General features: G+C 25.6%; 1 long non-coding RNA gene across 1 annotated transcript; it reads right to left on the reverse strand.

The window, feature by feature from the left end:
* Positions 1–1801: 1801 nt before the first annotated feature.
* LOC109793434 (uncharacterized) lies at positions 1802–9301 on the reverse strand. The gene is made up of 4 exons (XR_002239308.3): positions 9223–9301; positions 3568–3683; positions 3399–3481; positions 1802–3008 (listed from the first exon to the last, which is right to left on the reverse strand). It is a non-coding gene; the product is annotated as an uncharacterized LOC109793434 (long non-coding RNA).
* Between the last annotated feature and the right edge of the window lie 7558 nt (positions 9302–16859).

Below are 16859 nucleotides of genomic sequence, written 5' to 3' on the forward strand. Positions count from 1 at the left end.
TAGTCCCTAGACCATATAATCATCCAATTATTGGAACCATATGGGTATTTAGAAATAAATTAAATGAAAATGGTATAATTATAAGAAACAAAGCTAGACTAGTTGCTAAAGGATATAATCAAGAAGAAGGCATAGATTACGAAGAAACATATGCACTTGTAGCAAGACTAGAAATCATTAAAATGTTAATAGCCTATGCATCTATAATGAATTTCAAAATATATTAAATGGATGTCAAAAGTGCATTTCTAAATGATTTTATTCAAGAAGAAGTATATTTTGAACAACCATCTAGATTTGAAAACTCATAATTTCTAAACCGTGTCTTTAAGTTGAAAAAGGTTGTATATGGATTAAAACAAGCTCGTAGGGCATGGTATGAAAGACTTAGTAAATTTATTTTGGAAAAAGAATTTACAAGAGGAAAGGTTGATACAACATTAATTTATCTAAAGAAAAATGAATAATATTCTTATAGTGCAAATTTATGTTGATGATTTATTTTTGGAGCTACTAATGATCACTTGTGCAAAGAGTTTTCTAATGATATGCAAAGTGATTTTGAAATGTCCATGATGGAATGGAAAATTGAATTTTTTTAAATCAAAGCAAAAATAGTATGAATTTACAAAAAAGATTTGAAATGGAAAATTTTTGGCTTGCTCTTTACCTTTGGATTTTTTTGTTATTATATTCTTTTTGATGTTGCCAAAGGGGGAGAGATAAGACTGCAAAGGAAAAGAAAATGTTTATTTTCTTTCTAACATTACTTTGGGCTAAGTTTGACTAAAATATTTTGATTAAAATATTCTTGATGCCCAACCTGACACTTATGTTTTAAAATATAAACATTGATCTCTACAATCTTTTTCAAAACATAAGTACAACTATAAAAGTAACTTCAATCAATGTTTTACTAAGGGGGAGTGATCAAAATATATTTTTTTATTTTCTTTCCCTTTACAGTGAATTGTCATCATCAAAAAGGGGGAGAATGTGGAAGAAAATATGTACAAAGTTTTGATGATGCCAAAACATTGAAGAAAATAAAGGTCAAGTTAAAGCAAGCTGATCAAGAAGCAAGATCTCAAGTAATAAATAGATAAGTCTTGACTACTTAGCTTAGTATGTAAAATGAACTTTTAGAATTTGCAAATTTCACTTGGCCATTAAAATAAGGATTTCAAGAAAACCTAAACTTAATCTTTTTTAATATATGAATAAGTTGTTTGAAAAGAAAGCAAAAAAAGTATTCAAAAGATTAAACAAAAATATTTTTAACTGGAAAATAGAAGCTTTCTATATCTTAAGTTTTCATAAGCCAAATCAGGTGATATGTGTCCGATAATCGATTACCACTTGATGTAATCGATTACTAGAGAAAGAAAACTTCTTTGTGCAAGGTTCAAATGTTAAAATGCTCTCTAGTAATCGATTACCAGTCATTGTAATCGATTACCGGAAGATAAAATTTCAAAATTTGAATTTAAATTATACAATGTTTCAAACATTTTGAACTTAAACCATTGTAATCGATTACCAAGTCTTGTAATTGATTAACTGAGCCTATTTTCTGAAAAATTATAGAAAGTTACAACTCTTCATGAAAAGACATAACCTAAGAAACAATTCTATATAAATACCTATAATTTTTCAGAGAAAAAAAACTCTATTGTGAAAATCATTTACAAAATCTACTTGGCCAAAGTCATTTGAAAAATCTCTAAAGAGTTCTTTAAGATCATAAAAGTGTAATATCCACTCTTCAAGAGAGTCATTCTGTAAAACTCAATAGATCATTGGATCTGTAAAGGAGAAAGGGTTTTTCTCCTTGTTGGTTTTTGAATCTCAACACAAGGAAAGGGAGTTCCGAGGTGTTGGAGGATTCAAGTCTTGTAAGATTTACAAGAGTAGTGGAAATCTCAAGTGGGAGACTTGAGGACTGGATGTAGGCAGGATTGGCCGAACTAGTATAAAATCAAGTTTGCAATTCTTCTTTCCCTACACTTTTAATTTCTTGTTATTAATTGTAATTGTGTAGTTTGCATCATTATTCATTCTTTGCATACAAATTTGTCTAAGGAAATAAATTGATAAGAAAGTAATTCGGAAAAGTTTTTATAAGAGGAAAATTTAGAAAACTTAATTCACCCCCCCTTAAGTTAATTGAGGCTAAGTGACTAACAGTATCCTACAGAAATTGCTGCAAGAAAACAAATCAAAATAATTAATGATCCCTATACTATCCATGAATAAGGAGAATATGCATAATGCTTCAGCACTAACTAAAACCAACGATTCTATGAAATTGGTTATAAACGTACCAGCACATCTGCTCATCTATGTTCAATTTTATCCTTGGAAGATCTATTTCAGCACTTGAAAGGGAAACCATTTTGAAAACATCATCAAATACTTGTTCACCACACATAAAGCAAAGCAACATAGATAACCAACACTAAGATTACAAAGCTGGAAGCAAATCCAAATAAATCTTAGGCTTAAATGTGTTTTCAGTCCCTCAAATTTAAGCTAAATTTATTTTTGGTCCATCAAATTTAAAATTATTATTTTTTAGTCTTTGTAACTTTTAAAAATCTTGTTTTAGTTCCTCATGTCACTAATAACACATTTGAAAGTAAAAATTGGAACATTTATATATTTAATGTTATATTTTCACTAACAGAGATACTAGTATATAAATTTTGTACGACAATATTTGACAAATTCCCTAGAAAAAATTGAGTATAAAGACTAAAAACATAATTTTTTGAAATTACAGATTAATTTTAAATTTGAGAGACTAAAAATAAGTTTACCTTCGATCTGAGGGACTAAAAACATATTTAAACTTATATCTTAAAATGAACCGTACCACGCAACTTCTTTTCAATCCCAACTTCAAAACACTGTTCATGGTGGATCTGCTTTACTACTGGAAGCACCGACGACAGCAGCACATGGAGATACTACAATTTATCGAGAACAAGTATCTCGCATATCCAAACCTAAATCCCAGCAAAACAAGAAATTTCACAAACAAGAAAAGAAATTACAAATGCTAAACTTCAACCGCATGCCTCATTGAATTCTAAGCTAGCAACACTCAAATACCTTTATCGAATTATCACTCCGCATGCAAGTCTTGCAATTACATATACCCCGACAAGCAGGACATATCCTCTTATTATTCTAAAAAATTTATTGAAAATCACAAATCTCGATGTCTACTGCATTTCATTAAAATTTATTGTGTTCAATAAATTTCAAACAATGTTTTGTATCTAACAATCATTATTAACCCATTAATGCCCCCTATATTTATTATGCTGCTCATTTTCTTTTACAAAAATTGATTTTAAGTTATTTATGTTGTTGTGTAACAGAAGAAAACAAACCTTAGTTGCATCACAGCGCAAAGCCAACAGCATGCTAGCCTCAACACAGACATACAACCTGCATTATCATCCATTGAAATCACCTATAGACCAAGAATATTAAACTATGAGCAGTCAGTAAATGTTTTGTACCAAAAATATGTCAGCAGATAATTTGAAGAGTCTAAACCTGTAGAATCCGAGCCCTTCTTCAATTGGGTGCAAAAACTCAAATCTATGTTCCAATGGCCTAGAATGCATAAGAGCAGGGTAAAGAATATCTACACAGTTTGTTGCTGCTATAACCTGCAATTGACAAGAATAAATGAAAATGACTCTTGAATAACATAATAGTCTAAATGAACGAAATCGTGTAAGTTTGGTGCCAACCGTTACATATAGTTTATTGATATTGGAGATGCTAACATGTTGTAAAAGAAATTGTTAAAATAAAACATCATAAAAATTAAAAAAAAAGGTAAAATTATGGGGCCAGCCCTAAACATGCACAGACAGCAATCAAGCTAGTTTAAGAAATATATCCAATAACAAATAAAAACAAGCCTTAATTCTATCATCACTACTAAAATCATCATGCTAATTGAGCAATTCCAACATTGTTCATTCTAATCGAGAAAATAATTTGTTTGGATTTTCAAAATAAGGTGTAAAATTGGTTTTAAAACCAGTTTATGATTAGAAATCCAGTTGGTTCCAAGCTAGTTTAAAATCATAAATCAGTTTTTTAAACTAATTTTAAAAAAATAAATAATATTAAAATTTATCTTAAATACAAACTTGTTTATTATTTTTAAATCTGTTTAAAAGTCTTGTGAAACTAATTTGGCTTTAGAATCAATTTTTGATTCAAAATCAATTTTATAATCAATCTAGTTTTAATATATATTTCAAATCATAAACTAATTGAAAAATATAATCAATTTTAAGACTAAGTTTTAATTATAATTGTTTTAAAAACCAGTTTGAAATGATAACCAACTTTAAAAAGGATTTAAAATGTAGACACTTTATCCCTCTTTTTATCTTGTTAACATCAAATGTAAGTATTTTGCAATGGTTATACATGCAGATAATAAATTCACAATATATATATATATATAAATATAATATATATATATATATATGTAAAAAAAAGATGACAGAAATTGGAATAAAAACATTTATATGAACAAAACCTTAGGAAGTCTTGTACGATGTTGATATAATGACAAAGACAAATGGATTATCGGATTCTGGCATCTCATTGAAATAAAGGGGAGGGGGAAACACACAGATAAGATAAAAGCCTCATTGCAGACGACTTCTCTACAAAAAAACAGCTTCAACAACAAAAATAACAAAAAATAAACAAAAAGATTCAGAAAAGGATGTACCAAATACGTCAAAGGCTAGAAATAATGTATTTTATAAATATGGTTAAAAACAACCAACAAAAAAGAAGAATAAAATACAAAGAATTTCAACAAGTATGGTATTCTTGAGTTTCAAGGGGAATAAATTTACAACTTTAGAAAATGAATAGCTTTTCAATTTAAATCAAGAAGGGATGCAACATTGAATTGTTCAAGAATGTTGAAGAACTTTGATTATTTTAGACCTAATCTAGGATCCTAAAGTCGGAAAATATCGGGGCAAGGAATTAGTCATATATATGTGTAGAAAGTAATTGACCTCAAGGTGAGAGATCATCCCCATAATTGAGCACTCCAGTCAATTTATAGAAAAAGTAATACAGATTAAATTAAACCTAAAAGTCAACAATACTCATAATTAAGTAACTTTTAATACTAGCATAAACTTTGCAAATTAAATTTAGAATAAAATAATAGTCAAAAAAATCTTTGAAAGTTCACTACAAGAAAAATCAAGATTATCTACGGAAAAATCCGTAGATAAACATAAAATTCCGTAGATAAATGTCAATTATCTACGGATTATCTACGGAAAAAAATCCGTAGATAAAATGGTCGTAGATAACGTTATCTACGGAATTTTCCGTAGATAACGTTATCTACGGAACATTATCTACGGAATTTTCCGTAGATAATGTTATCTACGGATTTTTCCGTAGATAATGTTATCTACGGAATTTTCCGTAGATAACTCATTTCAGGAAATTTTTATTTAATTTTAATAAATTTATTAATGTAATAACTCTCATATTTGGCCTCTCAAGGATGCTATTTCATTACACTTCACTTTTCAACATGTTTTGTTCTTATTGCACATTTTCTGGGAAACTTCCCAGAAGGTCACCCATCCCTATACTACTCCAGGTCAAGCACGCTTAACTGTGGAGTTCTTATGAGATAGGCTACAGAAGAGCTAATGCATGTTATCAGTATAAGTAGTACAAATTAATTCATTTAAGTACAATCTCATACTTATACTATTTTTGGATCCCTCTCATTTTGGTATGTTCTGACCGCTATAAAAATATAAAAATATATATAATAATTATATTACCAATAATAATAATAATTATATTATATTTAATTAATATTTACTTATAAATATACATACTTGTATAATTAACAATCTACTTATTTCAATTTAAAATTAATATTATGAAACAATTTAAATTAATGATTATAAATTTAAAAGTTTAAATAATAATTTATATATTTTAAAATTATAATCTTAAATTTTCAATCATTAATAAAATACGAATTTAAAATCTTATCTAATTATATCCTAATATTTTCATATCAAATTTAAAACCATATATTAGTATGTTATTTTTTTTATCATCAATTAATTTATAAAAATAAAAAATTTAAGATGACAATTTTTAATAATATTTATTTTAAAATATTATAATGAATTAAAGAAAATTTTAAAATATATTTTAATCATAAATAATTTTAAAATATATTTTAATCTAAAATATATTTTTTGGTCAATACGATAACTAAAAGTATTATGATAATTAATGAAATTAAAAAAATTAAATCTTATAATGATTATTTTTTTAATGATGCTAAATTAAATATTCTAATTATTTTACAATAAATTAAAATGAAAAGATAATAAATTATGTTAATTGATGTTTCAAATATGTAACCTAAGAAATTTATTTACGGGTGAAGTTATCTACGGAAATTTCCATAGATAACTTATCTACGGAAATTTCCGTAGATAACTTATCTACGGAATAATCCGTAGATAAGTTACCTACGGATATTTCCGTAGATAATTTATCTATAGAAAAATCCATAGATAAATTATCTATGGAAATTTCAATTGATAACTTATCTACAGAAATTTCTGTAAATAACTTATCTAATGACAATTTTAATAATATTTATTTTAAAATATTATAATGAATTAACTAAAATTTTAAAATATATTTTAATCTAAAATATATTTTAAAATATATTTTAATCTAAAATATATTTTTTGGTCAATAGAGTGACTAAAAGTATTATAATAAATAATTAAATTAAAAAATTAAATATTATAATGATTATTTTTTTAATGATGCTAAATTAAATATTCGAATTATTTTACAATAAACTAAAATAAAAAGATAATAAAATATGTTAATTCATGTTTCAAATAAAATGTATTACCTACGGAATTTATCTACGAGTAAAGTTATCTATGGAAATTTCTGTAGATAAGTTATCTACGAAAATTTCCATAGATAATTTATCTACGGAAATTTTCTTATCTACGGAAAAAATCCGTAGATAACTTATCTACGAAAAAAATCCGTAGATAAGTTACCTACAGATGTTTCCATAGATAATTATCTAATAACAATTTTAAAAATATTTATTTTAAAATATTATAATGAATTAACTAAATTTTAAAATATATTTTAATCAAAAATATATTTTTTGGTCTATACGGTGACTAAAAGTATTATAATAAATAATTAAATTTTAAAAAAATTAAATCATATAATGATTATTTTTTTAATGATGCTAAATTAAATATTTTAATTATTTTACAATAAATTAAAATGAAATGATAATAAAATATGTTAATTGATATTTTAAATAAAATGTTTTACTTACGAAATTTATTTACTAAATTATCTACGGAAAAATCCGTAGATAAGTTATCTACGAAAATTTCCGTAAATAAGTTATCTACGGAAATTTCCATAGATAACTTATCTACGGAAAAATCCGTAGATAAGTTACCTACGGATTTTTTCGTAGATAACTTATCTAATAACAATTTTAAAAATATTTATTTTAAAATATTATAATGAATTAACTAAATTTTAAAATATATTTTAATGAAAAATATATTTTTTGGTCGATACGATGACTAAAAGTATTATAATAAATAATTAAATTTAAAAAAAATTAAATCTTATAATGATTATTTTTTTAATGATGCTAAATTAAATATTTTAATTATTTTACAATAAATTAAAATGAAACGATAATAAAATATGTTAATTGATATTTCAAATAAAATATTATATCTACGAAATTTATTTACTAAATTATCTACGGAAAAATCCGTAGATAAGTTATCTACGGATTTTTCCGTAGATAAATTATCTACGGAAATTTCCGTAGATAACTTATCTACGGAAATTTCCGTAGATAACTTATCTATGGAAATTTCCGTAGATAAGTTACCTACGGATTTTTCCGTAGATAAGTTATCTACGGATTTTTCCGTAGATAAGTTATCTACGGATTTTTCCGTAGATAAGTTATCTAATAACAATTTTAAAAATATTTATTTAAAATATTATAATGAATTAACTAAATTTTAAAATATATTTTAATCAAAAATATATTTTTTGGTCGATACGGTGACTAAAAGTATTATAATAAATAATTAAATTTTTTAAAAAAAATAAATCTTATAATGATTATTTTTTTAATGATGCTAAATTAAATATTTTAATTATTTTACAATAAATTAAAATGAAACGATAATAAAATATGTTAATTGATTTCAAATAAAATGTTTTACCTACGAATTTTATTTATGGGTGAAGTTTTCTACGGAAATTTTCGTAGATAAATTATCTACGGAAATTTTCGTAGATAAATTATCTACGGAAAAATCCGTAGATAAGTTATCTACGGAAATTTCCGTAGATAATAAATATTACCTATGGAAATAATTCCGTAGGTAATATTCCGTAGATAACTAAAAATTATCTACGGAAAAAATTCTGTAGATAATTTTCCGTAGATAACTAAGCATTATCTACGGAAAAAATTCCGTAGATAATATTCCGTAGATAATAATCTTTTTTCTTGTAGTGGTTTAATTTCAAATTACTCACTTACCATGTGACAGAGAACGATCACACACCAGCCTAGCCCAACACCCCCAAGTCCAAACATCTGAAATACAATGGGATCATTGATATTTGCATACAGCGGATTAGTATCCTCTGTCATCATTCTTATTCTTGCTTTAAATCAAAATCATGACCATTGAAATTTGCATACAAAAGATCTGTATCCTCTGTCATCATTCTTGTTCTTGCATGCAATCAAAATCAATAAAAGAAAAAAAAAATCACCAATCTTGAAAACAAACAAAATGCAAGTTCAAGAAAGAACCAAGACCCAGACAGAGGAATCAAAACAACAATAAGGACAGAGAAGGATCTAGTCTCCTTGAACTTCATAGAGAAAAAAAAAAAGAATCAGAAAAAATAGAAACAAGAATAAAGTTAACATCAAAATCAGAGAAGGAAAAGCAATCACAAGGTAAAGAAAAGAAAAGCAACAGATGGAAGAGGTATTATGTGTGGCGAAACAAAGAAGTTCATATAACAAATAGGAAAATGAGAATCAACGAAGTAAATGCAATTGATGTATGAAAGGTTCTACTTTACTTGTGCGTCTTCTTTGGCTTGATTGTGTTCTTCTGTTGTTGTTTCTTTGCGGCGGCCATTTCAACTTCGAAGAGAAAAGAAGCACATGAAAGAGGCACTATAGAAAGGAACTCAGACAAATAACAACACTTAAAATACAGAGATAAATATTTAATAAATTCGTTAATTTATAATTATTAATATTTTAACTTGTGTAATATAGGGATAAATATTTATTTTATGTAATTCAAATTTATAATTAATAAATATCTTTATATAGAAAATATATTTTTAATATATTATAAATAACTTATATTGTTATATAAAAATATTTTAATCATTGAAATTTTTTAAATATATAATAAAATTAAATTTAACAAATAACAATGATAAATAATAATAAAAAGTGATTAAATGAAACTGTTGAAAAACACTTTCATTAAAAAAAACTTCCTAAACTCGTTTAACATAATTATTCTAATTTATATATAAATAGTTTTCAAAATCTTTAATATAGAATTAATTTTTACAGAAAAAATAATCTAAAAATTATTTTATTCTACTGTTTTTTTCTTTCCATTTCTTTTCATACACCCCTTTAGTGATGTTATTTTAAATAAAATAATAAAGGATTTGATTTCAAAAATTAAATTAATATAAAGTTATAGTAGTTAAATGAATAATGAATAATTAATATTTCAATATTTTTTCTTCTAAAGTGAAAGATAAATTAAGCAGATGTTTCAAGTATAATTGTATAAAATAAATTAAGTTTTTCTAAAGCTAAAATTAACTCATGCACTTACTTTTCACAAAAGCTTTCTAATTTTTTTTTACGAATAAAAATTACAATAACAATTTTATAGATCAAACTCCATATCTTATGTATGTAATTACAATCGCTCACCATTAAATAGATCCTAGTGATTCAGAAACTCTATTATTTAAAATGATTGTAAAATTATTTATTTAAGTTAGAAAATTGCTTATTTTTAAAATAATCAATTTAGACAAACATATAGAAAATAGAAAAATATTTATTTTATTAGAAAATTAAATTCAATAAATGAACAGTTAATTATATAAAGAAAAAACAATTTATTTTGAGTTAGTTTATTATACATATTAAAAGAATATAATAAATTCAATATATATTGTCAGCTTATAATAATTTTCAAAACTCAAACAAAGGCATGATATTTTCTATAAGTTTTTTTTTAAAAAAAAAAAACTTATTCTAGTTAATATTGGGTTAAACATGTCAATTTAATTCAAGTTCAAAATTTAAATCTATATCTAACCAAATAAGTTTAAGCAACCAACTGAGATTAATAGCTGAAATTCAAGTAATATCAAACATTTTGTCTAATACTCTATTAATAGTTGAAATTTATAGAAAATTACAAATCTCGGTGACTCCCACATCTTACTAAGATTTATTATTTTCAATAAACTTCAAACAATCTCAAGTGATTTTGAGTCTAATATTTTTTATTTTGTTTGCAATTTGTTGAAAATTACAAATGTTGATGTCTCCCGCATCTCACTACAATTTATTATGTTCAACAAATTTCAAACAATCTCAAAGTTTTTTGTGTTTTACACTCTTTATTATCTGAAATTTATTGAAAATTACAAATCTTGATAACTTCTGAATCCCAACTAAGACTTGTTATTTTCGATAAATTTTAAACAATCTGGAATCTTTTTTGTCTACTACTCTATCATTAACTTAAGTATGTTGAAAATCACAAATTTCAGTGAGTCGCATTTCAATAAATTTCATATATACTTAGAGTATGTATGTCATAGATTATGTTAATGTTCATAAAAACAACAAACGTTAAAAATCAAAAAACTTCAAAGAGAAAGATCAAACCCATTAATACCCCCTATATTTATTATGGTGCTCATTTTCTTTTAAAAGAATTGATTTTAAGTTATTTAAGTTGTTGTATAACGGAAGAAAACAAACCTCGATTGCATCACGGTGCAGAGCCAACATGCCAACCTCAACACATACAACCTTTAGTTGTGCTCCACTGAAATCACCTGTAGAAGAAGCAAGTTCTTCAAAGTTGACATCAAGGTGAACATTCATCCTTCCTTGAATGGATCTAGAATATCAAAGTGAGAGCAGTCATTAAATGTTTTGTACCAAAAATATGTCAGCAGATAAAGTTTGAAGACTCTAGAACTGTAGAATCTGAGCCCTTCTTCAATTGGGTGCAAAAACTCAATTTTACCATCCAGTAGCCAAGAATGCATAAGGGCGCGATAAAGAATATCCGCACAGTTTGTTGCTGATATAACCTGCAATTGACAAGAATAAATGAAAATGACTACTGAATAACAAAGACTAAATGAACAAAATCTAGTAAGTTTGGTGCCAACTGTTAAATCTAGTTTATTGATATTCAAGATGTTAACATGTTGTAAAAGAAATATGTTAAAATAAAACATCATAAAAATAAAAAAGTAAAATTATGGGACTAGCCCCTAAACAAGAGACTTGAGAATACAAATTATTATGCTTTAGTACCATAGACAGCGAAATTTTTTGAAACAAGAAAACGCAAGTTCAAGAAAGAACCAAGACCTAGAAAGAGGAAAAACAGCAATAAGGGCAGCGAAGGATCCAGTCTCTCATAGCACTCCAAACAGAAGAAGAAAAAAATAGAGACAAACAGAAAACATAGAAACAAGAATCGAGTTCAATTCAAAAAGGAAAAGAAATTACAAGGTAAAGAGAAAAGATACAGATGGAAGAGGTACAATCCATTTATGAAAGGTTGTGTTGTTTGGCTTCTTTGTTCATGGTGTTGTCCTACTCTTGTTTCTCTACGGCCATTTGAACTTCGAAGAGAGAAGAACCCATGATGAGTAAAACAGTCACACAAGTTATAAATAAGAAAAATAAGTGATTAAAGAAACTCTTAAAAAATATTTTCATTAAAAAAAACTTCCTAAGCTCGTTTAATATAATTATCTAATTTATATATAAATATTTTTTAAAATATTTAATATATAATTATACTTTACAGAAAATATAGTCTAAAAATTATCTTATTCGATTTTTTTTCTTTTCATACACTCCTTTAGTGGTCTCATTTTAAAAAGTCTCCTTTTAAAAAAAATAATAAAGAATTTGATTTCAAAAACTAAATTAATATAAAGTTATAGTTGTTAAATGAATAGTGAATAATTAATATTTTAATATTTTTTTCTTCTAAAAGATAAGGTAGATCAGTGAAGTATAATTGTATAAAATAAATTGAATTTTTCTAAAGTTAAAATTAACCCATGCACTTAATTTTTATAAAAGCTTTCTAATTTTTTTTACCAATAAAAATTACAATCATAATTTTAAAGTTTAAACTCCATATCTTTCATATATAATTGTAATCTCTCGCCATTAAATAGACCCTAATAATTTAAAAGCTCTCTTATTTAATTATTCTTTATGCTATAAATTGATACGAGAACAATATATTTAAACTTTTAAAAAAATGATTATAATTATTTATATCTTAAAAAATTGAAAATTGCATATTTTTAAAATAATCAACTTAGAAAAACATATAGAGGTAACACTTTCTATTAATGAGTTAAATTTATATGGATCTCATAATAATAGGAATTGTATTCGATAATGTCTAGAAATATGATATTAGCATTTTAGTATTTAAAATCACCTTCTGGTAAGATCACTACTCAATTGTATGCATCATTTGTTGACTTTTAGAGGTAACAAATCCGGCAATTTCCACCATGAAATTTATGAGCACAATTTGATAATTATAAATATATAAAGTTCTTTCATCAGTACTATTAATAAAGGCATCTTTCATGTATTAGACTATTTTGTCTTTTCAACTATAAATGACTATTTTTTGTATCTTAACTTTCATTTACTTAACATTTTTTTTATTTAAATAAAATACATAATGACACGACCTCATTTCCACTATTATATATAAAAGCTATAAGGATAGGTTACTTCTAAGTAAAGCAATTAATTATACCTTGTCATCGCCTTCCCTTATGAATCCTTTAATTTTCAATAATCGAGCGAGACCTCACCACCATAATATATCAGTGGTTAAAAGCTTTTGATACCGTATACAGACATTCAAGTATGAAAATAAAACTGGTTACACAGATTGGCAACAAGACAGAATATCCAACGTAACAAACAAAAAGAAATGACAATTATAACTAGGTTCACCTGCTGCCTTATTTTTCCAATTAACACCTTAAGGTTTGGCCTCTCTCTTAGTCCTCTATGTTTGGAGCCAGAATATATATCATCTTCATATGAACAATCCAAGGAATCATTACATACCTGAATATATATCCATGTCACTTCTGGATATATATTACCATTAAATTGATTTTGTAATACTGCATTATGCAAAATCAATTAATTCTTTTTCAATAAAAGAAGAAAATAGAAAAATACAACACAGATGAGGATGAGATCCCTAGAAAAAAAGGTTTTAAAGAAAAATCCTGACGAGTAACAAAGACAAGTAAGAATCAGCAAGAAATTGAAAAGTAGAGAAACCCATAACATCACTTTAGTTTCTACCTTCCATTAGCACAAGGTCACAACAATGAGAAAAACCCTAGCGAGTAGCAAAGATAAATGGCTAAACGACCATTGTGGTGCAATTTTAGAAACTTATTACCAAAATGGGGCTGTTTTGAAACATTTTACACCTTTGGAGCTCTTTTATTGGGTGTCGCTATGGCCCATAGCGACACCCATGACACGTGGCTTTTTTTTTTTTTGCTTGGTTGGGCTGGATCAGTGTCGCTATAGGCTGGCCACCACAGCTGATGGGCTTAAAAAAATTATGTAGCTCATAGCGACATTGAGTAAAGAAAAAAATAAAAAAAGGGAAAATAATAATAATGTAAAATAAATATAATAAAATGAATTATTTATTATATAATTATAAAAAGAAAATTAAGTTTTATAAAAATGTAATTTTAAAATAAATAAAATGTATTTTTTTAAGACAGGCGCTATGGCGACTTCAATTTTACATAAATGTGGTGTTATAGGCTATAGCGACTTCAGTTTTAGCCGAATTGAGTCGCTATAGCCTATAACGACTTGTTTTTAGACTCCACCAACTACAGCGACTCTACTAATATGGCGTTCATGGCTTATATTCAGACCCAAAATTGTCACGTGTCACTAGTGTCGCTAACGACACCATAGAAAACAGCCCCAAAGGTGTAATATGTTTCAAACCAGCCCCATTTTAGTATATAGTTTCTAAAGCTGTACCAAAATGATCGTTTAGCCAAGATAAATAGAATCAAGAAGAAAGGTAACAACAATCAGAAAGAAAACAAACAAAAATTTGAAAAGCAGTGAGCTGGAATTGCAGAGACAACAGAAAAGGAAAAGAAGAGGGAAGAAATCTAACGGAAGACGTGACATTGATCTGTGGCTGTTGCTATCGAAGAAATTGAGAGACTCGAAAGTGGAAAACCCGACCGAATGATGAGTGACTCAGAGACGGTGATTGACAGCTTTGGTAGCCTTCCCTTCTATTTAAAGAATAACGCGGGCTGACCTGGTACAAATGTTTGCAAATTACATATATAAATTCTTATACCTTTTAAATCGATATGCAAATATAAAAAATATTTAAATTATAAAATATAACAAGACCTAATTATTATTTTTTTAGTTTAAAAGTTTAATTAAGAAACCTTAAACGTTCATAAAAAAAATACAAAATGAATTATTAAAACCATTAAGAAATACAAGACTTTCTTTGTGTATAAATTAGACTAGATATTTTTAAGGAAAGTGTTTTTAAAAAATATTTTTAAACAATGATTTTTAAAAATAAAATTCAAGGAAAGTGTTTTAGATATTCTTTTAAAAAATTTAATTTCTTTGAGATTATTATTTCAATTCTTATTTATAAAACTCAAATAATTGTTAATTTTTTAATATAATACACAATTCATATTGTTTGTTCTTAAATTATTTTGGGACTAAGATATCTAAAATTAAAGTGTATTATCTTAATTTGATAAATACAATAATTTTAGACTCTGAAAAAGCATGAACTCTGATTGAATAGAAAAAATATGAGTATTAATTAAAAGAAAAATAGTATAAGATATAGATTCTAATTAGTTAGAGGATAAGTACTAATTAGATAATTAAAGGATAATTTATATATATATATATATAATAAATAACAAATTTATTTTTATTAACTAACGTAATTTCTTTATTTTTAATCTGGGATGAATTAGATAATTCAGACTTATATATACATTCAAATATCTATTTTAGTAATAGACATTCATTTCAATAAAATTCATGTGCTTATTTATAGACACGATTAGATAAATACCAAAGGATGAATACAAACATTAAGGTAGCAAGATTTACACTCTAGATTCTCAATTACATAACTATTATGTAAAATATGAGCATTAAAAATAAGTATCACATGTGCCACATAAAATAAATTAAAGAAATAAATAAACATACTAAAATAACTATGATAACTTTGATCATTTTAGACCAAATCTTGGAGTCAACAACCAATGAATATTGCAAAAGAGAAAAGGGGAGAATAATTAGTCATCAATATATGTAAGAAGCAATTCATACATTTGATCATTTAAAATAAGTATCTACAACCAATTTGATCATTTTAGACCAATTCTTGGAGTCTACAACCATAAGATAATGAAGAAACAAAAAGAGTAGTTAGTCATCCAAATATGTAGCAAGTAATTCATACAATGACTAATAGTAACCTTCCTATAATAGCAATCATGTATTAAGTCCTAGAAAATCACTAAATATTCTTAATATACAAACATTATTGACAAAGAGGCACACCCACATAATGCACTTATTCTCACATAATAACATATAATACACACATAATAGATATCAAAGTCATTGACAACCATTAAACATGAACACACATAGTAGACATAGAGACACCCAAGGCACACAGGCCAACAAAGTCACGACATACCTACACATATACAAAAAATAAACACACATAGAAACACAAAAACAAACATCTAAAAATAGAACACAAATAAAGACAAACATAAATCACAAAAAGACAAAGACATTACATGCTCATAGAGACACATATCTCACACAAAGAGACACATAGAGCTCACATACAATATATTTATCTTTCCAAATAGATTGCTCTCAATTTTTTATTTAAATATATTTATAAAAAAATAGTTAAAGTTATATCAAATAAATATAATAGGCATTAATATGATATTTAATTTCGAATTCAATCGTCAATAATAATTAAATATCAATAACTAACTAAATTTCCTATGCACATTTCACAGACTACATTAAGAAATAAGTTGCCCAATGTAGAATAAATAAATAAATTCAGAAAAGAATAAAAATAAATTGACTTACCGTACATCATGAAGTAAATTGTTTCAAAATTATATACATTCCTTTCTTTTTATCTTATTATTCAATTTTTAAAAATTTAAATTATGTTCTGTTAAGTTATATTTTTAAGATTTATTTTTAAAATGTTTATATTTTTTTATTTCTTCTAAATAAATATGCAGATATTAAAAATATAAATTATAAAATATAAAAAGTCCAATCCTAGGCATATGGT

The sequence above is a fragment of the Cajanus cajan genome, chromosome 4 (genome assembly GCF_000230855.2).
Source record: "Cajanus cajan strain Asha chromosome 4, NIPB_CcT2T_4, whole genome shotgun sequence".
Classification (NCBI taxonomy): domain Eukaryota; kingdom Viridiplantae; phylum Streptophyta; class Magnoliopsida; order Fabales; family Fabaceae; genus Cajanus; species Cajanus cajan.